Genomic DNA, 24,019 nt, shown 5'->3' on the forward strand with positions numbered 1-24,019 from the left:
CAGATTGTCTTTTTCATGTAATTGCTTTGAGGAATTGAAGGACTATACACTATCAACTTCTGTGATCATTTGACCTTGTGATGCCACCATCACTGTGTTTAATCTCATATTATTAAGGACAAGAATATGTTGTTTTTAACTGTATTTTCATTTAATGAATTCTCCCTGGTTTTAAAGCCATTTTATCACTAAAAATGTTTATTTGAAATGATTTTTAAGCCACATATTTAAACAATTCAGTGTTTTCTCACATAATTTTATAAATACTTTTAACATCATGTTAATAAGAATTTGCAGGGTCAACATATTCAACATAATTTTTAGGATACATTTTGAGCAATATTTCTTTTACCAATATCTGGCCCTTAATTTTATTTTTAATTATTATTTTATATTTTATTTTTTGCATTTATTTTAATTTTTTTCATTATGAATAAGTATAGAGGACAGAGTGTATCATTCTTTTTGAAACTTAAGCATCATTTACAGTTGTGTTTCAAGGTCTACTTCTCCAAATAATAAGTTTTATGGAAAAAATCATTAGCAAATAATTGTATAATCTATCCTTTCTTTTAATATTCCAAAGCATATTGCATGCTGTAGACTCTGGCAAGTCTTGCAAGAATCTTATTAGAATCTAATTGTTGAACTTATTAGAACATGATAAGAGTACTGCCTTAAATACTTATCTTTTTGTTCATGTTCATATTTTCCTTCCCTCATCCCCTTCCCTCTTCTTTTTAAAACAATCTTTTATAATCTTCAGTTTGGGGAATGCTCAACTATAGAAATTACTTCTTCTATTAATATGTTTTTATATTCCATTTTTCTAAAGAAACATTTTTTTGAATGTTTATTCAATTTTGAGAGACAGAGACATAGAGCATGAGTGGGAAGGCGCAGAAAGGGAAGGAGACACAGAATCCAAAACAGGCTCCAGGCTCTGAGCCATCAGCACAGAGCCCAACCTGGGGTTCAGGCCTATGAGCCATGAGCCATGAGATCGTGACCTGAGCCAAAATCGGATGCTTAACCACTGAGCCACCCAGGCGCCCCTTCATATTCCATTTTTTAAAAGCTCTTTACCAGATGATTTTTATTAACACTGAGATTTGTTATGGTATCACTGACCTAGACAAATGGACATGAGCTAATCCTAAGGTAACAACATGTTTTCTCTATTTTGTCATTGAGGTTATAAAGTGAATTGAAATGTGAGTCACTTATTCTGGAATGTCTTTTATGTGCTTAAATCATTATAATTATTAATAAATAAATTACTTTCCAAAACTAAAAAAACAAAACAAAACAAAACTGTACAATATTGGCATTAAGAAGAAACTAGAGATGATATGTTTCACTCTCATTGTTCACATTCAGAACAACTCAATCATTATTGTTAATATGTACTATTTTTCTAAGTTTATTTATTCATTTTTGATAGAGAACAGGGGAGGAGCAGAGAGAGAAGGAGAGAGACAGAGGGACAGAGAGACAGAGAGAGAATCCCAAGCAGGCTCCATGCTGCCAGCACAGAGCCTGATGTGGGGCTTGAAACACAAACCATGAGATCATGATCTAAGCCAGATCAAGAGTCAGATGCTTAACTGACTAACTGGTACACCCAGGAGTCCTGTTAATGTATAATTTAAAAAATATATACTTTTAATTTATTGATTCATTTAAATCCATCCAGAGATTAGTAAGTTGAATTATTCAAATTTTTAAAAATTACAAAGTGAATGTAATATTGACCTTTCTATTTCTAGGGTATTTAAAGATTAAACATTTGAACCACTGGCTTTAAGTACCAAATTGCCAAGATAAGATACATGTTTGTTTTAGAAGATAGTTCAAGAGTGTCATATAAACTATATTACAGTTGAAGGGTATGGCAGAAATCTATTTGCCTGTACATGGGACAAGAGTTTTATAGTGGAAACACCCCTTTTATAAATATTACTGAAACTTTAGAAGCAATCATTTTCAAAAACATTAACTAGCTAAATAAATCTATGTCATATGTAGTTTGTGAAATTCTATATAACAAGAGGTAAAATATCATTCTCTTCTAAAGAAAATCTTCTATGCAATTATAAATATTCCATAAAATAAATCTCTCCCCTTAGAAGTAAACTTATTACATTTTAGTTTCATATTTTATACTAAAAACAGCAATTTTATGCTGTTAAAAATAGACCCATTTATGTTTTGTTTTTCATCTTATATTTTGGGTGTTATGGTTTTTAATAGTCTTTTTTAGCAGCCAAAATTTAACTTTTATTTTTAAATAATATATAATTCAAATCCATATCTTTGGGTACAAAAATTGCAATAAAATAAATTTTAATATATGAGGATAAATTGACTTTAAAGGAAATAGAGAATCAAAAATAGTAAGATTATATTTTTCTCTTATATATCACTAGGAATTTCACACTTACAGAAAAGAAAGCCACTTCTAAAATGTCATAGACATGTATTTACCTCCAGGCATCCAGTGTAACAAAATGAATCTATTTCCATTTGTTCTGTGACAGAAGGGAAATAGTCAACCAACTATGGAGAACATGTTTTGGAAGAATATGATGTGTGGGCTCTTTCACTTTGATAATGAATATGAGGTTTTACTCAACTTTATCTCAACTTTATATGGAAAATAATACCCAAAAATTGTATGTTGTGATTGGAATACTAAAGTAGGTTTTTTGTCATTAGATGTGTAATAGTCTAACAAGTTGTTTTATAGATGCACAAAAGCCTTAAATGTCATATCTTTTTTTAAGATTTATAAGCTATTAAATTACTACACTGTGAATTATTTACAATAGTAATTTGATTAAGATGGAGTATTGATAGAGCACATTAATATGAGGTTGATGTTTGACATAATTCATTTTAGCCTTAATTATTTTTTTCTACCTATTGCCATAATGCACATTTCTCATCTCCCCAAATGAATCAAGAATAATGAAGTCACTGCTTATGAAAACATTGTATATAAATAGCTTCAATTACTTGTGAAGAAATTTATTACAAGGGAACACAAAGTACCATTTGAAAATTTGCAGAATGTGAACAATTGAAATTGTCATTAAAAACTTGTTTGCATGTATTACACACAGATTTACTTAGAAAAAAACAATCTGTTATAATCTTTCTAAGGTATATAAAACATTAACGTTTTGTGATATCATATTATAGTTGATATATTTAATATGAACTCTTAAAAACATAATGCAATGCTATTTTAAATTTCAAGCTATGAATAATTTTACAATTATTTATTAATAGCTATATTGTGTGAGTCTATATGTGAGGGAGGGTAGGGAGGGACAGGAGAGCATAAGATTTGATTAAATTGCTTATCACTCTGCATGTTCTTATTTCATTTTAAGCTAAATCTGAAAACCCACTTAGGTTTCATGACTTGTGGTTTTTAAGTTCTATATGATCTTTATAAACTGGGAAGAAACTATTCCAACTATCTAACCTCTTCAATCTTTCTTCATTTTGGTTACTGACAAAGAATCCAAGACAAATGAGCAGTGTGGCAAGAAAGGGTATGATGCATTCTAAGACACATGCCCAGAATAATTAAATCATTATTAGTAGTTCTATGAATAAGAATAATTCTGAAAATGGTGCAAGTGAATATTACTGGTTTAAACAAAATACTTCATATCATTGGCAATAGGAAGTAAGAATTGGCAGTAGGAAGTAAGAATGGGTTCCTATGAGTGGGGGCTTCCCATGTAATGTCATTGTGAATAAGTGTCCTCCAGAAAAGCAAATGTTAGAGTAATGCTGAATGAACAGTGTTTGCTTTTAGGTATTGATTTTTCATAAGAAATAGAATGTATTAAATTACTAGCAGGAAAAATAGAATTAAAGGAAAATGCAAATAACAGCTGTTATAGATACAAAACCAATAAAGAAATAGATAGATGATAAATGATAGATAGATAGATAGATAAATGTACATTTGCATAAATCCAAAAGTAAACTTTAGCATAAGTATTTCCAAATTTGAAAGATAAACTAGATGACAGAATGAAGATAATGACCTAAATATAATTAACTCTATATATAAGCTTTGTACCATAAAACAATAAAAACAATTATTTTCAAGCAGTAAGAAAATTTATCCAAAAGCCACAAAATATTAAGCCATTATAAAAATACCTTTAAGTTTTAGAAACTTAAATATTAAATACCACATTCTCATAAAAAAGGACACCAAAAGCAGAAATACAAAATAAAATTTTGAATAAAATAGACCTAATTACTTGGAAATGAATAGATATAGATATGTTAGAATATATATTTATTATATATTCAGTAATAGATATGTTTCATCATCATTTTGGGATAAGATGAAATCAAAACTTCTTTGGTATCAATTTTGGGATTGAAACAATAAAATGAAGATTACACAATGCAATTATTAGGCTTTAAACTAGTAAGATAACATTTTAATTAATGACAGTTTTGCTTCAGCACATTTTGGAGGTACTGGTGCTGGGCTTAACTCTAACACAGTAAACAACCATAAAACTTGACCAAATATGTAAGGCAAATCTTTTTTTTAAGTGTAGGAAAACAGGTAGTGTATAACTCTGAAGCTTGATAGGAGGGAGACAAATCTGGAGGGCCTTACCTTCAGTCTGGATTTCAACATTAATGCACTCAAAACTATGGCCAAAAATGTAAGTCAAGCAGAAATAGAGGTAGTTTTTCTGAGCTGAGGGCACAACCATTGGATTTCAGTTTTCAAAAGCAGCTGAGATTTGCAGAATATATTACTGGAAAATAGTAGGCTATCCCAAAGTTTGGTCCCAGAAGTCTTCATGAGGATTTCCTTTATGTTTTTGACCAAGAGTTGGTCTGGCAGGTGAAGGATGAGAAGTTTGAAGTCTTGAAGAGTGTAACCACTGTGATATTGAAAGCAAAATGGCTATATCAGTAGTTACGCATTCCTTGAACATGTTGGGAGTTCTGTCTACCCTGAGTGGAAACACCATTGAGCACCTTAGGCATTCATTTGTGACTCCAGAAATCTTATGTTTTAGTAGTAAGTGTTATGCTATAAAGTCAGGAAATATCCTAACATTAAGAGAAAATTCTAAACAGACCCAATCTAATCAACTAGGGCTAAGCAAGAAGATAGTGTCTGCTTTTATCATGCTGAGCACACTAATCATCCTCTGTTCAGTTCAATACAGATTAAACCATCTCCATAGAAACCAGCAGGAAGATATTTTGAAAGGAAGACATAATGTAATCAACACAGTAAAAATGTGGATACTATCAAATGACCTGTATTTCAGTTGAGAGCACATTTTTTGGTCTTCTTAAAAAAAAAAAAAAAAAAACTTAATCAGAAAAAAAATATTAATTTTAAAATTATTCAAGAAGGTAGGATATTTGACCTTATTTAATCCTTGAAACAGTTCAGTCTCATAAATTTGAATCTAACAATAGACTGCCACACTTAATATAATCGAAACAGTTGAATACATTTTGATTTCCACGTTTCTAATATGACAAGAAGTTATTTAGGTTTATTTATTTAATCAGTCATGCATTATTCTGAATTATAGATGAGTTCTAAATTATTAAAATAAAATAAGAAATCTAACCTTGTAAGCAGAATGTGGAAATTACTATGATCAAGGTCTTTTGGAGTGAAGAATATTAAAAACCTGGAGATACAATCAGGGATTACACATAAGCTACTGGATATTGGAAATTGAAGTAGTTAAAATTCTGCGGCTAGTCACAGACTAAAATTTGGATTCACTACTCTCCATCATTAAATGTTCGTATAGAAAAACTATCATACATGAAACCTCCACAGTATAAAAATGATTATAGAAACACTGAACCAGAAAATTAAAATAATTTGTTTATTTAAATTGATAATAAAAAATATGTAAGTCCAGTATTTTGAAAAGTGCAGTATTTTGGAATTAAATTGAAAGTGTTCCTAATGCGTTGGGTTTTTTTAATTCAAGTTTAGTTAACATACAGTGTTACATTAGTTTCAGATGTACAATATAGTCATTCAACAATTCTATACATTACTCAGTGCTCATCATGGTTAAGTGTACTTTTAATCCCCTTAATTTACTTTACCCATCTCTCCATCTGCCTCCCCTCCAGGAACCTCTGTATTTAAGAACCTTTAAGAGTTTTAAGACTTTATTCCTCATCTCTTTTTTCTATTTGTTTATTCCTTTGGTTTGTTTCTTAAATTCCAGGTAAGAGTGAAATAATATGGTATTTTTCTTTCTCTGATTAACTTATTTCACTTAGCACTGTACCATAATATTTAAGTTGTTTTTTGCTTATATGTTTTAGAATATTCAATAATTCAAATGAGTGATTAATTCTCAATCTTCAGGAAAATAAAATCTAGCCTGAAATGACAAAACTTAAGGAAAATGCAAAAATTTATAATGAAAAAGGATTAAGTTATATTTTGTTTGTCAAATAGATTCCATTATTGGTATAAACATGAATTTGCAAGACAAATAGTAAATAATATGTTTGCAACACCACACACACACATATGCGTGTGCACACACACACATGCCCACAGGCAATATCCTTCCTTTCAATATTCCCTTTATCGCCTCAGAATTTACATATTGCTTATGTATCTTTCTTTGTTTTAATGAACCTGGATTCTTTAATAATTCCCTGACTTTTTCATCATAGAGTCATTTTTTATTTACCACACTTTTCATCTACCTCATATAAGGATAGTCTTCATTGATATGAGTTTTTAAATCCCAGAAATTACCCAGGTTCTTCACTGCTTCCTGATGGTGAAATTGATACCACTGGTATCAGGCAGAAAATTAGACATGTCCTTGATGGCTATTTCTGAGCATGGCAGAATATTCCAGTGTTTATTAAAATTTTATTAATAAATAGTATAGCTGTGTTCCAGTAAACATTTATGGACATTGAAATTTGAATTTCGATAAATGTTCACTTTGCACAAAAATAATTATTCTTCTTTGGACTTTTTCATCCATTTAAAAATTTAAAAGAAATATTTTTAGCTCAGGGATTGTACAAATAGGCAGCAAGGTAGGTATTGCAGTCTGTATGTTGTCAATCCCTGGTATAGACAGACTACCATCTTATCTTTGGAACATCAGGGAATGCTTTTGAATTTAAGAAATTCCTGCCTGGTAAGACTAACTAAGACATGCCTGGTGAGAGAGAATTACATTTTCTAGCACAGAATAGGGACTTAAAAATTAATTATTGACTAAAGGAGCACTTAGTCCAGTGAAAGAGGTAGGAGAAATAGGAAATGATTGCTCTGGAATGCAGGATCTGCTATTTAAAAAATCTATAACAAAGATGAACCATGAAGTTTTGGAGAGATCAAACCACATTTAGTGAGGCTGACCTGAAGGCCATGAAATGTAGGACAGAAAGTATGTGTATTGAGAGACTCATTTCAAAGCTTTCACCTGAGGTATCTTCCTTTGCAAAAATGCGTAATAATATTCTTCTTTCAGCATTGTTTAGGTAGTTAAATGAGATAATTGATGCAGAACTGCTACATGGAAAGAAAACTTACTTTTTTATTCCTTATATATTAGCTTCTTTACCAAGACTGTACTTACTTAAATATTTCATTTTGACTTTATTAAATTTAATTGTTTATCTTGACAATCAGTGTTTTCATATTAATGTGGTTAAACTCCAAAAGTACTCTTTATCAAATTGGCCAGTTTGATTTCATCATGAAGTTTATTTTATAATTTTTACAAATCTGTGAAAGTTGTTGATAATATTGTTATAGCTCAGATAAACTAAATTAAAACTGTGTTATTTTGTTTTGTTTTGTTTTGTTTTGGCTGGTAAGGACAGGAAGAGATTAAATATTGTGTTGCTATTTATAATTTATTTATAATCTATTTCTAAATTAGTTTTATTTTTCTGTTAATTTACTCAATAAATATTTACTGAGGGCACAATCAAAAGCAGCAATTATCTCTATATTATAATTTCAAAAGACAGAAACTACTTTTCCCATAAAAAACAAATCCAAAGTATAATTAATCACCTTAACAAGAAAGGCACAATTCTCCACTGCCCTTCAAATAATCATGAATGGATTATTTATTCCATAGATGCTAAATAGATGGCCAATTGAGCACATATCACCTCCTCCCCTTTCCTGTTATGTGTATTTCGTGCTGAGCACACAGCTCAGTGAGCTCTCAGCTATTATTATAATGCTATTTTTGTCTTTAATGTTACACTTGACCTCTACATATGTGCTACTAAATAGGATGCTCTCATTAGGATGCTCTCCTCAATTTGTCACTTGGACAGTGAACTTAAATGAAAAATCTGTCCACTCTGTATAAGGAGAAATGCTTTAACAAAAGTTTCACTTTTTAAATGACATTTAATTCATTAGATCTCAGGCAATGTTGTTAATGGATTGAGTTAGAGGATACTGCCCTATGCATTTTGATTGTCATCAAAATTGTCTACCATTCCCTCTTGGCTCCATTCCATTGACATTTGTGGTCTTTGGAATGTCATGGAAGGAAGCTCCAGGTTACTCATTTATGAAATAGCAGCATAAAGATCTATAGACCTCACAGAAAGTCAACTTTAATAATTATTAAATTTTTGTAAAATGTTAGGTAATACAATTTTAGCCTTCAGATTAGTGTTCTATACCTCCCAGCAATACACAAATTATCTTTGTGACCTTAAATCATTACTAGAAACCAGTGACAGGGTTTATGAGTCAGAGAAACAGATTTTAAAACTTTTCTTTGGTCTATTTTCTCTTATATAGCAAGAAAAAGAATTATTAAATAAAAATCATTAGAAAGCAAATCAAAGGTAATAAAATTTTGAAACTTACCCAACATAATCAGCAACCCAACAAATATGGATTGCACACTAATTATAAAGTTCTATACTAGTTCAGGAAGAAAATATGATATTTTCTGTACTAAAACAAGTTATCTATAATTGTCAAATTATTTTTAGTGTTACAAATAACCAAGGTGAACAGATTGTTTCAAAGTTATCTGAAAAAAATGTGGCGATAATCTGTTGATAATCTGTTGTAGTTTGTATCTTTGTTGTGACTCTTGATAAAGCTTTTTAAAAAATAACATTTCTAACATCTTTTTCAATGGGGAGAAAATACTCTCAGGAGTAATGACTTCTATCATGCGGATTAGGAGACATTTATAAATGGCTTGGGTGTTCTATTTTTCCTGGCACTACTCAAACCCCTCCAAATCTTCCACAGGGCTCCTAGCACTTTATGAACATCTTTTAAAACCTCTGTATCTGGGGGCTTCTGGGTGGCTCAGTCGGTTAAGCATTTGACTTCAGCTCAGGTCAAGATCTCACAGTTCATGGATTCGAGCACAGTTTGTAGGTTTGAGCACAGATTATGGGTTCAAGCCTCGCATTGGGCTCTATGGTGACAGCTCAGAACCTAAGCCTGTTTCGGATTCTGTGTCTCCCTCTCTCTGCCCCTTCCCCCCTCTTGCTCTGTCTCTCTTTGTCTCTCAAAAATAAACTTAAAATAAAAAGAACCTCTGTATCTGTGTCAAAAATAGAGTACAAAAAATATTATATTAGCATAAAATGAACCCCCAACATTATCATCTGCTTACCTAGTCAGTCTTAAACTTTCACTTGTCCATCTTTTATATCTTAAATTTTGGTATCCACAAAACTATATTCACCTTTATCAAAGTTCTACACCATTCACTCTCTTTTTCTGTTCAAACCATTCATTCTAAGCTTATTTTCGATGCTTGGATGCACCAGTGAGTTTGTAACCTTTCTTATGTTTTTTTTTTTTCTTTCTAAAATACTTTATTCCACTACCTTCCTTCAATGTCCGTATATTCTTAGCATGTTAGTACCTACCAGAGACAGTTAGTGCCCTAATAATTTAGGGGGAGCTCTTTGGAAGAAGTCTCATTTAAGCTGATGTGTGAAGAAGAAGCAGTAGTTAAGCGGATGAAAGAAGAGAAGGCAATGGACAGGAGGAGCACAGAGGGACAGACATGTAAAAGTCTTATGGTAAGAGATGTTACTTGAGCAAAACAGGGACAGAATTGACCAGGGTGCCATATTAAGGAGTTCTATTTAACTTCGAGGATAATGCAAAACCCATGTGAAGTTGTTAAGCAGAGCAATATGTGTAATCAGATGCATGTCTGTAAATGATCATCATTGATAATTGAAAAGAATTACTCAGAGGAAGAGGATGGCCCAAGGATGGAGAGACACCAATTTAAAAGGTCTGGTAGTAATTGAGGGTTGGAAGATAATGGCCTGTACTACTTTGCAGGAGGAAGATAACAGTAAATATTTTGATGATAAAATCAATTACCCCTAATGATTAATTAAATGTGAGACATGGAAAACAGAAGTGAGAAAGAAAGACCGTGCTTGTGGGTTAGGCCAACGTTTAGACATTTGAATAAAAGAAGGGCTTTTATGTGGTGTAGGGACAAACTCAAGAAAATATATGCAGTAGGCTTTTTTTTTTAATGTTAATTTTTTTTGAGAGGAGAGAGAGTGTCTACAAGTGGCAGAGTGTCATAGGTCTGTGTCTGGAGTTGTCTCTTGTCCAGCAAAAGAGAGGACACAGGATTCAGATGCGAGAGAGGCTAATGTCCGGGGAGACAAGAGCCCCGAGTAAGGGTCTTGCTCCATTTTAATTAAGATCAGAAGGCTTATAAGCATGATGGACGTGCACAAAGAGACAATGAAACTGTGAACATTAACTCATGGGTGTGAGGGAAAGGGGGTTTTGAAGATATGCAGTGTTAGGGATTTGGGTCAATACAAAACAAAATCCTGGCTCCTGGTGGAAGGTTGTGTGCAGCAGACATGAGGCACTACTTCAGTTTACCTAAACTTGCTTAGGGGACAAGAAAGACAGAGCTTGCTACCTCAGGGTCAACAAGGCACCTTTCTTTTGCTAACTAGCTCTGCTCTGGGCAACTTCACCCTGCTGTGGTCTATAGACCAGTTTACCTGTTTACCTATTTTGGTCCTTCCTGTGAATGGAGCTTTCTGCTATTGTGCTAAATTGGGGGGCATTTCCACCCTGAATACCTAATCTTGTTTACCTAATTTTGGATATTTTCATCCTGAGATTTCCTATTTCTATACCTTTGTGCTATACTGAGGATCTTTGTCCTGTTTACCTAATTTGTTTACTTAATCTTGGATGCACATCCTGTGGCTTTCTATTTCTTTATGCCTTGTTAACCCATCAGTGCAAGCTTGGGGAATTCCTAAGCTTATTCTCCACAGCAGAGATAGAGGGAGAGACAGAATTCGAAGCAGGCTCCAGGCTCAGAGCTGTCAGCACAGAGCCCAACACAGGTCTCGAATCCACGAATTGTTAGATCATGACCTGAGCCAAAGTCAGACGCTTAACCAACTGAGCCACCCACGTGCCCCTACGCAATAAGCCTTTAATAAACTACAGTGTGATTCTGGTATTTATATCTAATTCTTCCTTAGCAGAAAGTCGGTGGAAAAACTTAACCAAAATATTAAGGAGAATGTTCTGATAAAACTTAGATGTTTTATCTAAGTTTTTATCTATCCATGTTCTGATAAAACTTAGATATTATTTTTTGCTAATACCAAGTATACTTTTTCTCTGGTTTCTTTATCATCCTGTCTACCAAACTTTGAATATAGAAGTTTAATAAATTATTTTCATATATTTAATATTTTCTTTATATTTCAGAGGTGAGGGAGGTGCTTTTCTCTGTAAAGTATTTTCTAAAATGGCTATCAAAGAAGTGATGAGCTGATATCTGCATAAATGTGCAGGGTTTTTTTTTTCTGTATAAGCATGTCTGAGTTCATATCTATATACTAAAGCAAACAAACACTATGAAGGTCAGGGAGGCTTATAGTCTTATGCACTAGAAATGTCCAAATGAAAACATTTCTGGTTAAAATTCATGAGGAATACAAATCACCTTTATAATTGCTAAATAAGAAAAGCACCCCCCCTTTTTAAAGTTTATTTATTTATTTTTGAGAGACAGAGAAAGAGAGCACGTGAGGGAGGGGCAGAGAGAGAAACAGAGAATCCCAAGCAGGCTCCGCAATAGCAGTTTGAACTCATGAACTGTGAGATCACAACCTGAGCTGAAACCAAGTTGGATGCTTAACTTACTGAGCCACCCCGGTGCCCTGAAAAGGCCCTTCTTTAACATACTTAATGCATAGTTTTATACAATGAGTGACTCAGTACACTTTATTACAGCTGAGCATCATTAAAGACTGATTTTTATAGTACTTTAAATTTGCTTTTTATTAAGGTAGAGCAGAACTGTCAAATAATAATAATAGCAATGACAGTAACAATGGAAGAAGAAACAAAGGACCTTATTTTTAGTAAGGAAGGATCATTTTACCCAAAGCTATATTTGTATCACTAATGCACATTTAAAAAGAATATTGTGGGGGGCACATGGGTGGCTCAGTTGGTTAAGCGTCCGACTTCGGCTTAGGTCATGATCTCATGGTTTGTGAGTTTGAAACCCGCTTCGGGCTCTGTGCTAATAGCTCAGAGCCTGGAGCCTGCTTTGGATTCTGTGTCTCGCTCTCTCTCTGCCCCTCCCCTGCTCATGCTCTGTCTCTCTCTCTCTCTCTGTCTCAAAAATAAATAAAACATTTAAAAAAATTTTTTAAAAAAAGAATATTGTACACATTGTGTTCTCTGATTCATTAGGGTAGGAGGGAATTTAGGAATCTTGGTAAAAGGCATTACAATTCAGAACATTTATAAACAATACTATAACTTACCTTTTCTAGTTTTCCTCTTAGCTATTTTATGAAGCAAATAATCAGGACATATTAATCCTCATATATCCATTATATTCTTTTTATTTTAAAAAACCCCTCTCATTCTTAACCAATGAGACATGCAATGCTCTTTCAGTCACAACTTCTAATGCAGTTACATTTTATAGGTTTGGCCATATTTTTAAATTTAATTTTTAATTTAGATATGGCCAAGGTTCTCACCTTTGCTCTGATCCCAGCTCATTCTCTCTTTAAATCAGCAGAGGCAGGACTGACAGGAAGGGAATTAAGATGAGAAAGCAATCACCCTTGTGCCTCTCTATAATTCATTTCCCCTTCTTCACCCTGTGGCAATCACAGCAGTGGGTGAACAGAGATGCAAACAGGGAGCATAGAGTCTCCCTGGATTTTGTGTTGAGTGTGTCAAATATTTGCAGAGGAGCGGAGCAATCTCTTAATAGCTACCAGGATCCACATATAAGAAATAATAATTAACAACCACACTTTTAACTTCTACAAAGGTAACTCAAAATGTAATAAAACTGTGTTGAGAGATCATCTGTTTTTATCAAGAAATCCTCTCACTTTCAAAAATATCGTACAAAATGTATCATGCACAAATATTATAGTTAGAATATATTTATCACATGAAATGTTATATTAAAATAAATATTGATGGCCACACTGCCAACCTTGACAATTTGAACATAAGTAGTACTTTGGAAGTCCTCTAACCAGACATGCCTTTTTTTTTATTACCCATCTATTTGATTTCCTTTACAATTTAAACATTTGTCTGTTGCAGTAATATATATATATATATATTTTATATATTTTGTATTTTATATATATGTATTTTATATATATGTATTTTATATATATGACATTTTCTTGGCTTGAACAATTCATATAAAACTATGTGCTCTATTCAGTGCATTTCGTTTATTTGGCTCAATATTACATATTTATGACCTATCCAAATTGATATATGTAGTCATGGTACATTTGTTTTCAGTGATGTCTTTTACAATTTTATAAGGATATACATGATTTATTTCTCCTTTGTTCTATTGATGGACAGTTCCTGGGAAAATATTCAAAATATTTAATAATAAGTGGTACATAAAAATTGAACAGTTAAAATAGAACTGTAACTACTCTGAACAATTTACAACTTAAAAGAAACAGCCATATAAGTGCATCCCAGCAAATTCCAACTTTTGGGATAGCTTCCTTTTTCTTCTTACTAAAATAATTTCAATATGAATATATCCAAACATTTACCTTGGTGCAAGTGCACTGACTTTTTTTGTTTTTTAAGAAACTCACCTATCAGTAAAATTGCCAAATTTTTGAATACGTGCATGTCTATTTTTATTAAATGATACCAACTTGTTCATGGTGTTGTGCCGATTTCATGTTATCAGCTGTGTATGCGAGTTCCCCATTAATCCACTAGCACTGGTTTTTGTATGCTGCTTAAGTTTTCTAGCCTGGTGGAGGTAAGATGGAAAAGAAAAAAAAAAAACCTGCCACATCAAACCTGGTGAACTGTACATAACCCAGATATCAATAAAGCTGGATCTAATAATATAATAGGATTAGTGATGAGATAGGTTTTGTTCTTCATGGAGAAAAGGGGAGCACTTAAATACCTGAAAGGCTAGTGAAGCAAAATGTAACAGGAAGTACCAGTTGTTCCCCACATCCATTCACCCCTTATTTTTAGGTGCCAAATTTTGTATGCACACGTTAACGTCCAGCTAAAGATAATAATTCTTCGTCCTCTAACAGTTGAGTGAAGCCAAGTAATTAACTTTGGGCAATGAAATGTAAATGGTAATGATGTGGATTATTTCTGGGTCATCACCTTACAGATAAAGCCACTTGTTCTTGATTCTACATTTTTCTTTCATACTCTCTGGGAAATGGTGATAATTAGAGCAAATTTGGGAGTTTGGTTTTGATGACAGAAGTACCACCATCATCCCCTCAAAGCTGAAAATCTTGTTCTAGTATTTTACCGAGTAAAAATAAACTTGTATTTAAGTCAATATATTTGATATTGTCATAGCAGCTTAGCCTGTAGCCTGCCTAATGCACTTGAAAAAATATTTTCTCTATACATTCCTGTATTTTCAAAATAAAATCTATAATGAGGAAGAAATCTCTGTATCTTTCTAACTATCTACATAAAAACTAAAAACAAATAATTACAGCAGATGTGTATAGTACATAAATAAATCTCTTTAACAATACAAAGTAAACAGGAATCACTAACCATGTCACAAGTCATTTCTAGATATACACTCTAGCTAGAATATTAAAAAATATATAATGAATCAGGACTCATGAATATTTTTATTTATTTTTGGCTAGATTGCAGTAAAATATTTTAGGTTTATATTTCTACTTATATGACCTGACTTTTGTTCATTTTCTAACATTTTTCTTTACCCATAAATTACAGATGGAGTTTACATTGAGAATTCTTTTAAATCAAAAATACTGTAATTTGCGATACATAAAGATTTGGTTAAATGAGTTACTAAGTAGCTCATGGTGAAACAAAATTTATTTGACTATTACTACTTTGAAATAAGAAAGGAAATACCAGTGACTTTTCATTAAATTAGCATGACATTTTAGTGGCCATGGAAAACATAATTCCTTAAACTGTGTTATATTGCCAATGCAGTTACCAGTAATTTGAAAATATAAAGTTCTATTTTATAACACCCTTCTCACAAACATTCAAGGTCAGGAAGAAATAAATATAATTTAATAATATCTTAATATTAAATCAATCACCGAGTTTCAAGATTCCAGTCTAAAAGCTTTGTGGATATTTCTTCCTATAGACCTGCAAGTTCCTACTTGTAGGTAGGAAGAATGCATAGTTTTATTTTTTTTAATTTTAGGTGTGGAAGAAGCACTGGACTTCAGTCCTCAATTTATAGGGATACAAATGGAATTTTTTATAAATTATAAACACCTCATCTCCTGAAAGCTATACTTCCACATAATGGTGGGGTCAGAAGTAGGTCCAGAAGCCACGCATTTGAGTTTCAACTAAAGATAATATTCTTTCATTAAATCCTTATTTCTTATTTTTGCATATGCATATCCTTATCTACTTTTGCATATGTTCTTTACATTGTTTTTTTCAGTGAGAAAATTGTTTTTTTTATTAATTTCAATATCAGTGCTAACAATGTTGACTTGTAATGCGTGAAATTAAAGTTTTTTGTAATTATCATTAGCATGTGAGAAAGTTCCTAGATCTTGACGATTATATCAGTAAATGCATTGAAATGTTAGGTAAAATAGCTGACCCTGCTTTCTAGTACACAAACCTTCAAAGTACAAATTGAAATTTGGTTATGGTACATCTATGCATTTCAATAATGACACTTTGCCATGATTTTTCAATGCATTACTTAACTTTAATTTTTACATGCTGTGGTTAAAAATCATGGTAGAATAATTCATTAATTTTTCCCATTTAGATATTGCCACTGACACATTTTAAAGACAGTATTTAGCCGCTAGGACTGGGAAAAACTCAAAGCAAGAGAAACTAAATTTCCTTTTCTCTTTGGACTAAAATTTGTATTCAGAAGGAAAATCCAACTTCTTTGAACATGCAGGTGAGGTCTAATGCAGGTTTTCTATTAACTATGGTCTCCTGGGTTTTGTATGCATTATATGTGAAGTGAACAAACTCACTGTTACGATTACCTCAGCCACCAAGGAATAAAGCTAGTGAACATGCTTTCCTTTTTTTTCTTACCTTTATAGGTATATCTCATTTCATTTTTTACTGGTTAGTGGTCTATGTGTCACTGATTGAAAAGCAATTCAAAATAAACCTAAAAGTGTAAGACTTCAAAAGAACCAGAATTAAATTCTTCTGGTGCTACAGAGAATTAACAGTAGAATTGGGGGAAAAAAGTGCTTTATTCACATTTAGAAGTATTTTAGAAGTATCATATAAATTTAGAAGTATCATATAAATAGTGTGTTTATGTAGATATTCAAATAACAACTTTTTTTCCCCTGGGGGCTCCTGGGTGGCTCAGTTGGTTAAGCTTTGAACTCAATTTCAGCTCAGGTCATGACCTCATGGTTCATGAGTTCGAGCCCCGAGGAGGGCTGTATGCTGATATTGTGGAGCCTGCTTGGGATTTGTTCTCTCCCTCTCTCTGCCCCTCCCCAGATCTCTCTCTCAAAATCAATAAATAAACTTTAAAAAAGAAACAAACAACTTTTACCCCCTGAAGATTATCAGGAAATGCAGTTTATTGCAAATGGAACCAGAGAAATATTCTTAATGTGAAAGAGACCCTAAAAATCTATGAAATAAATGGCTGAAAGGTATGTGCAAGATGTGGGGACGGGAGAAGGGGAAGACAGATATAAGGTTTATAGATGGAGTGATGAGAAGAATCTCTTACGACGCAAATGATGACTCCACCTCTTTATAAAGATAGGCTAATTACATGAACATAAATTTTTGGAAACACTATGCATAGCATCAATATACTTGAACATTATATAAAATTACTTGCATATCTATAAATGCAGTAATGAATGAATTTCAGGATTCTAGAAGAATGTTTTGATAAAGTAATAACATACATTTCTTTATGATTACCTTAAAAAATAATAATAAAAAATAAAAAGGAGATCATGCATCCTAAATCTAATTCAAGGTAATTATGCTCTGAGCATTTGGTAGGTTTTTTTTGTCATAGTGGTAATATTTTTATTCATATTAATTATAAAATCTATACTTGACTCAGAAATCAAAGCACTCGAGCATTTGGTAGGCCTCCCTCAATAACAGGAAAGATGTGGTCTTACAGACAATGACAAAAACCTTCCAAAGTGGAGTTTGCCTTTTGTATGATCATATTGATATAGTACATTAACTATTACTAAAAGTCAGCGTAGCTGCATGGTAAAATAGTGCTTTTTTAGTTAATCAACTTTATTTTAGTAAACAGTTGTAGATTGACAGCAAATAGAGCAGAAAATCCAGAGAGCTCCCACATACACTACTCCCTCTTCACCCACTCCCATAAAACCCCCACTATTGACATTTCACATCATAATGGTACATTTGTTATAATTGAATGAAGGTTGAAAAATGATTATCACCCAAAGACCGTAGTTTACATCAGGGTTCACTTTTGGTGCTATATATTCTATGTGCTTGAACAAATGTATAGTTACATATGCCCACCATTGTAGTATCATACAGAATATTTTCACCGCCCTAAACCTGTTCATCCCACCTTCTCCATAACCTCTGGCCACCACTGATCATTTTATTTTTTCCATAGTTTTGCCTTTCCCAGAATGTCATATTGGTGGCATTAAACAGGATATAGCCTTTTCAGATTGGCTTCTTTCTGTTAGTAATATGCATATAAGGTTTCTCCATGTCTTGATGGCTTGATAGCTCATTTATTTTTATCTTTGAATAATATTCCTCTGTCTAGATCCAACAAAATTTATTTATCCATTAACCTAGGACATCTTGGCGTTCCCAAGATTTGGCATACAAATAAAGCCTCCACTCTAAGTAAGATATTTTCTTCGCCTGGTTTCTTTCAAGACTTTTTCCTTATATTTTATGAAATGTTAATATGATGTAATTAGGTAGTGTTTATATGAAATGCGAATATAACTAGGTAGTGTTTTAGCGCCCATCTCCCTTCGTGTTCTCTGAGTTTCCCAGATCTATGGCTTGGTGTTTGACATTAATTGGGGACATTCTCAGTCATTACTGCTTCAGATACTGCTTCTTTTCTTTTCTTTCTTTCTTCTCCTTTTGGCATCCCCATTACACCCACTGTAGTACCACAGTTTGAGAGTGTTCTATTCTGTTGTTTATTTTTACAGTCTTTTCTCTTTGCTTTTCAGTTTTGGAAGTTTCTACTGTCATATCCTCAAGCTCACAGATTCCTTCCTCAGTTGTGTCCAGCCCATCAAAAGCATTTTTCTTTTCTGTTACTTTGTTTTATATCTCTAGCATTTATTTTTGTCTTGTTTTTCTTAGAATTTCTATTTATTTGCTCACAATGCCCATCTGTTCTTCCATGTTGTCCACTTTTACCATTAAAGCCCTTTATATTAATCAGAGGTTTTAAAAAACTCCTACATTCCTGCCATATCTGACTTCGCTTTTGTTGCTTGTTAAGTCTCTGTAAACTGTGTTTTTGCCTTTTAGTATCTTTAAAACTTTGTTACAAGGTGGGTATGAGGTACTGCATAAAAGGAACTGCAGTAAACAAGTCTTCGGTGATGTGTGGGCAGCGTGTGGGGAGATGGGCAGTGTCCTGTAATTAGTCTCTGACTTCTGGAAAGCCTTTGCCCCTACACTGTGTAAGTTGTGACTGTGTGCACCAGTCTTTCCAACTTTGAGGGGCAGTATCTTGCCCCCTGACTTCATTTCTCTGCCATATCCAAGACTAGTTATTGATTTTTCAGTTTGTTCAGCTTTTTACTTGTCGTTAGGATGAACTAGCAACTTCTAAGCTCCTTATATTCTGGACTGCAAACCTGGTTGTTGTTGTTGTTGTTGTTGTTGTTGTTAAGTATGAAATTACATTACAACATCTTCCTTCTCTACCTACACCCTTAATACCAACCATGAATTCACACAGCAAAACATGACAGGGTTATTTTTATTTATATATTCTTTTCAGCCTTTTAAATAATCTCAGGATATTATATTTTTTATTGCTATATGACTGAAATCCATAGTAGTAAATAATTATTAGCTTTTATACTAAATTTTGAGACATGTTATGCAGTCAATTTATCAAGTTTTATTCAGAATGTAATTATCATCATTAAGTGAGAATATTTCTTCCACTCTGATACTTACAAATGATATATTTGGTGCTATTTCTGTCAGTCATCATATATTTTTAAAGAATTGTTTGGGGGTGCCTGGGTGGGTCAGTCGGTTAAGCGTCCAACTTCGGCTCAGGTCATGATCTCATGGATTGTGAGTTCGAGCCCGCATTTGGCTCTGTGCTGACAGCTCGGAGCCTGGAGCCTGCTTCCGATTCTGTGCCTCCCTCAGTCTCTGCCCCTCCCCCGCTCGCACTCTGTCTCTTTCTCTCTCTCAAAAATAAATAAAATGTTAAAAAGAAGTTTAAAGAATTGTTTGGTTCCCATTGCATTCTTTTTGTTGTGATATGCCTAGTTATGTTTGCTTTTGTCTCTGTTAATTTGAAATACATGAGCTCATCTAAAAAATGCATTTGCAAATATATTTCAGTATGTATATACAGAGAACTTTTTTCCAGTTGAAAAATTATGGAGTAGCAGCCAGTGGTGGTAGGAGAAGTGTTTGGGTTATTTTGATCAATGTTTGAAAGGTCCCTGAAGAGGGATGAGAACAGCATGATGAAGCATCGACCCACTGGGTATTTGGAGGATCTTCTCCAGGCTGGGCTGTGGGCCAGTTATGAGAGTATTGTGCTAGGCCCTTTCAAAATGATTCTAAAATACAGGTCTGTCCTGCCACTTGGAGAGGCTGGCTCTGGTATGTCAAGCAAGGACACTGCCAGCATACCATCATTTTTTTTTAACCTTTAAATATCCTTGAATCACCAAAAATAGCCATGAACTTTAGCAGCTAAAATATGCTTAGCAGTATCCCTGGTGAAATGGTTCCTATCTCTCTCGTGTTTCCCCATCTGTTCATGCTCTAAAATTGGGGCATTTTAGGACAGAGAAATCTAAAAGGCTCTCTGCTACTCATTATTAAGTTTAGGGGTCAGTCTTTAATATCCTATTGATTTAAGTTTATACAAATTTATAGTACATTATATGTTTTCAGTACTGGTGCAGATTTTTTGTTTGTACATTTATTTGGTAAATTAAAAGTTTAACTCCATTCTAATAAAAATATTAATAAAGCTCCCATGGGTAAATGAATAGATAAACCTAGACGAGAAAATATTGAAAGAAATTTTACCACTTAAATATTTGGATATACCCTATAAAGCCCTGTAATGTTATTTACAAATATATTCCAATGACTAATTTTAGCCATTTTCATTGATCCTATAGCATAAATTTATTTCATAAATGCTGAATTTTTATTCACCTGTAAACTAAACTAATATCTATTGGCTTCAGCAAAAGCATTGCTATGATATAATTACTGTGACATCCAATATGTTAAAATGTCTTTTTTTTTTAACGTTATTTACTTATTTTGAGCGAGAGAGAACACACAAGTAGGGGAAGGGCAGAGAGAGAGGGAGAGAGAGGATCCCCAAGCAGGGTCCATGCTGACAGGATGGAGCCAGAGTCAGGGCTTGATCTCACCAACTGTGAGTTCACAACTTGAACCAAAATCAAGAATTGGAAACTTAACCGACTGAGCCACCCGGACGCCCCTAGGATGTCTTTTTGTAGCTCTTTTCCCATAAGTACAACTTAGATTATGTGAAAATTATTGGATCTAATCTTTACCAAGTAAGATTTTGTTTGGCAAGCCACAGGATGCTTCATCAAGAATGGTTTAAACAGGTAGGGGAAAATAATTCTTTAAATATCAAGATAAATGGAAGTAGGGAATCAGGTACACCATCATAAAGAATCCTAAATCTACTTATTTTCATGTTCTGTTTACCTTAACACTTAACTTTTATCTTCATGATTTAAAAGTGGCTGCTATGCCTCAGGGAATCTCACTTAAGTTCCAGGCAATTAGTAGAGTGAGGAAGCAGGGTGAAGAGTTTAATGTAGAAAGTCCATGATTTTACAGTCTACAAAACACCTTTCCGAATTTTTATCTCTATAGAATCAACAAGAAAAAGGTTGATAATCTACAAAATTATAATTTCATGATTTCTCCTGAAGTTGGCTATGTTTTAATATACTTATTAACAGTGCCTAGATTTTTATTAAATGAACAAACGTATGAATAATCTAATGGTAAAAGGATAAGAAGTTGTTAAAATGAGTAAAAGTTTTGGTGGCAGAATTGACCTGTACCTTGGTGGAAGAGTCTTATTATTTCAAAAATACTGTTCAGATTAACTGTGTATTCATGTTCAAAAGGTAGATTTGGAGTATGCACACAGTGAGTTTCTCACTTACATTTGGGGGTATTATAGCATGTGACTCCATCAAAATTTTTGAGGAATTAAGAGTGGTAGGCTCATCTTTGCTCTTGGATGTAATTGATATTTTCTAGATTGATAACTTGTGACAAAGTGAAATACAACCAGAGGTGAGAAAGTATCAGCTACTAACAAATAATCTGGACTTCCGTTTTTTTCTGACTTACTAATAGAACAGCTTTTGTATAAGTTGTTTTCACACTTGGAAGTTTAGTTTTCTCATTGAAATTAAAAATCAAGGATCATAAGAAATTTTTAAATTTATTCATTTACTTATTTATATATGTGGATAAAACAGATAAACATATGGGGGGAAAAAGAGAAGCAAACCAGGAAACAGATTCTTAACTATAAATAAGGGTTACTGGAAGGAAGGTGGGCAGGCAGATGAGTTAAAAATAGGTGATGGGTATAAGGAGGACACTTGTGGTGAGCATTGTGTGTTGTATGTGATGAACCACTAACTTCTACACCTGAATATTACAGTGTTTGTTAACTAACTGGAATTTAAATAAAGAATGAATGAATGAATGAATGAATAAATAAATAATATATCAGACAGATGTCAATGAAAAACCTAGAATATAGGCACTGAACAAATATTAGTTTTACAGTAACACAATTCCGTTTGACATCATTTATAGAAAAACAAAGAAATCAATTAATTTATTTTCAATTTCAATTAATATATTCACTGAAAAAATCTATATACCCGTACTTGGAATTTTGTGAGAGCCATACAAATGCATCTCATTTATTTTGCTAACTGAAATCTCAAACTGCCTACGTGTATATTCAGTAGTAAATTGTAAAATTTCAGTTAAATATTTGAAATATACAGAATGAACAATGTTGTAAGATAAAAGTAGCCTAAATGCAATTGCCTTATTGATATGATAAATTTACTAGAGTTCAAATAAACATCTGTTGCCTACACTCACAAATGTGTTCAACCATTCATGCTTCAAATGCCTATCATATTTTTAATTGAGCATTATCTATAATTCAATTATAGTTTGTCTTTTAGTCTGTATGAATGTGATACTGAGAGAAAGGTTTATTAATAACTATACTTTGGGGGAAAATAATTTAAATTTGATAAAAATTGTAATAATAAGGGCATTTATTTTGATAATGGCTAGATAATCTCATCTAAATTCTTGTAGTCCACAAATTTCTAAGGGCATAAATTAAAGTAATATTTCTGATTTATATATCCACAACAACAAAGAGATATAAAATGGACCAAAAGCACATCAAATTTGTCAAGGAAGAAGAAGTAAAGTAAGAAGTTGGAACAGTGGTAACTGCTGGGCTAAGGGAGGAGAAAGCTGCTAACTAACAATATTCGTGGAGGAAGATATGGCCAAAAGAGGAGTTACTCTACTCAGTACGTTGAAAGGCTGAGATCACTGCAGTGTTAGGTGAGCTAACGCTGAGATCACTGCAGTGTTAGGTGAGCTAAGGGCAGAAGTTAGATGCAGGACTGAAAAAACAGTCATTAATGTAAAGCATTCCTAGAGAGAAAGTATATTGACTCGCAACCCCATTCTCCACACAAAATCTGTATAGAGAGGCATATAGGAATAAAAAATTAATTTTCTTACAGGGCCCTGAGCAACTTTTTTCAAAATGCTTATATTTAGTATCTTTCCCACGTGAAGCCTCACTTTTATGTGATGAATCAAAAGTAAAGCCTATCAGTTTAAAAGCCCCGTTTATAAGCACAGAACACTGAAATATCTATTCGTTGTTGTTATATCCCTTAAAATTAACTGAAAACCACAAATTATGCCATTATTTTTGGCTTACTGTAAACTATTGACATTTTATAATAAAAATGCCCCATCCCTTCTTTTAATATATTTAATGGAATATAAAAACCATAGTGATTTTATCACTCATTTAAAACAATACATGAATAAACTATTTTTAAGAAATTAATTATAAACCAATAACTATATTTACAACATCATAGATATTACAGTAAGGTAATATAAAAACTGATC

General features: G+C 32.8%; 1 long non-coding RNA gene across 1 annotated transcript in view; it reads right to left on the reverse strand.

Moving 5' to 3' along the window:
• Nucleotides 1–5,642: 5,642 nt before the first annotated feature.
• The window catches only part of LOC109264182 (uncharacterized), an 84,272-nt gene continuing 65,895 nt past the window's right edge, over nt 5,643–24,019 (reverse strand). Inside the window, exon 4 of the long non-coding RNA XR_002078635.2 lies at nt 5,643–5,705. This is a non-coding gene — a long non-coding RNA (uncharacterized LOC109264182). The remainder of the gene's footprint in view (nt 5,706–24,019) is intronic.

The sequence above is a fragment of the Panthera pardus genome, unplaced genomic scaffold, assembly GCF_024362965.1.
Source record: "Panthera pardus isolate Hobbes unplaced genomic scaffold, ASM2436296v1 HiC_scaffold_1, whole genome shotgun sequence".
Taxonomy (NCBI): Eukaryota; Metazoa; Chordata; class Mammalia; order Carnivora; family Felidae; genus Panthera; species Panthera pardus.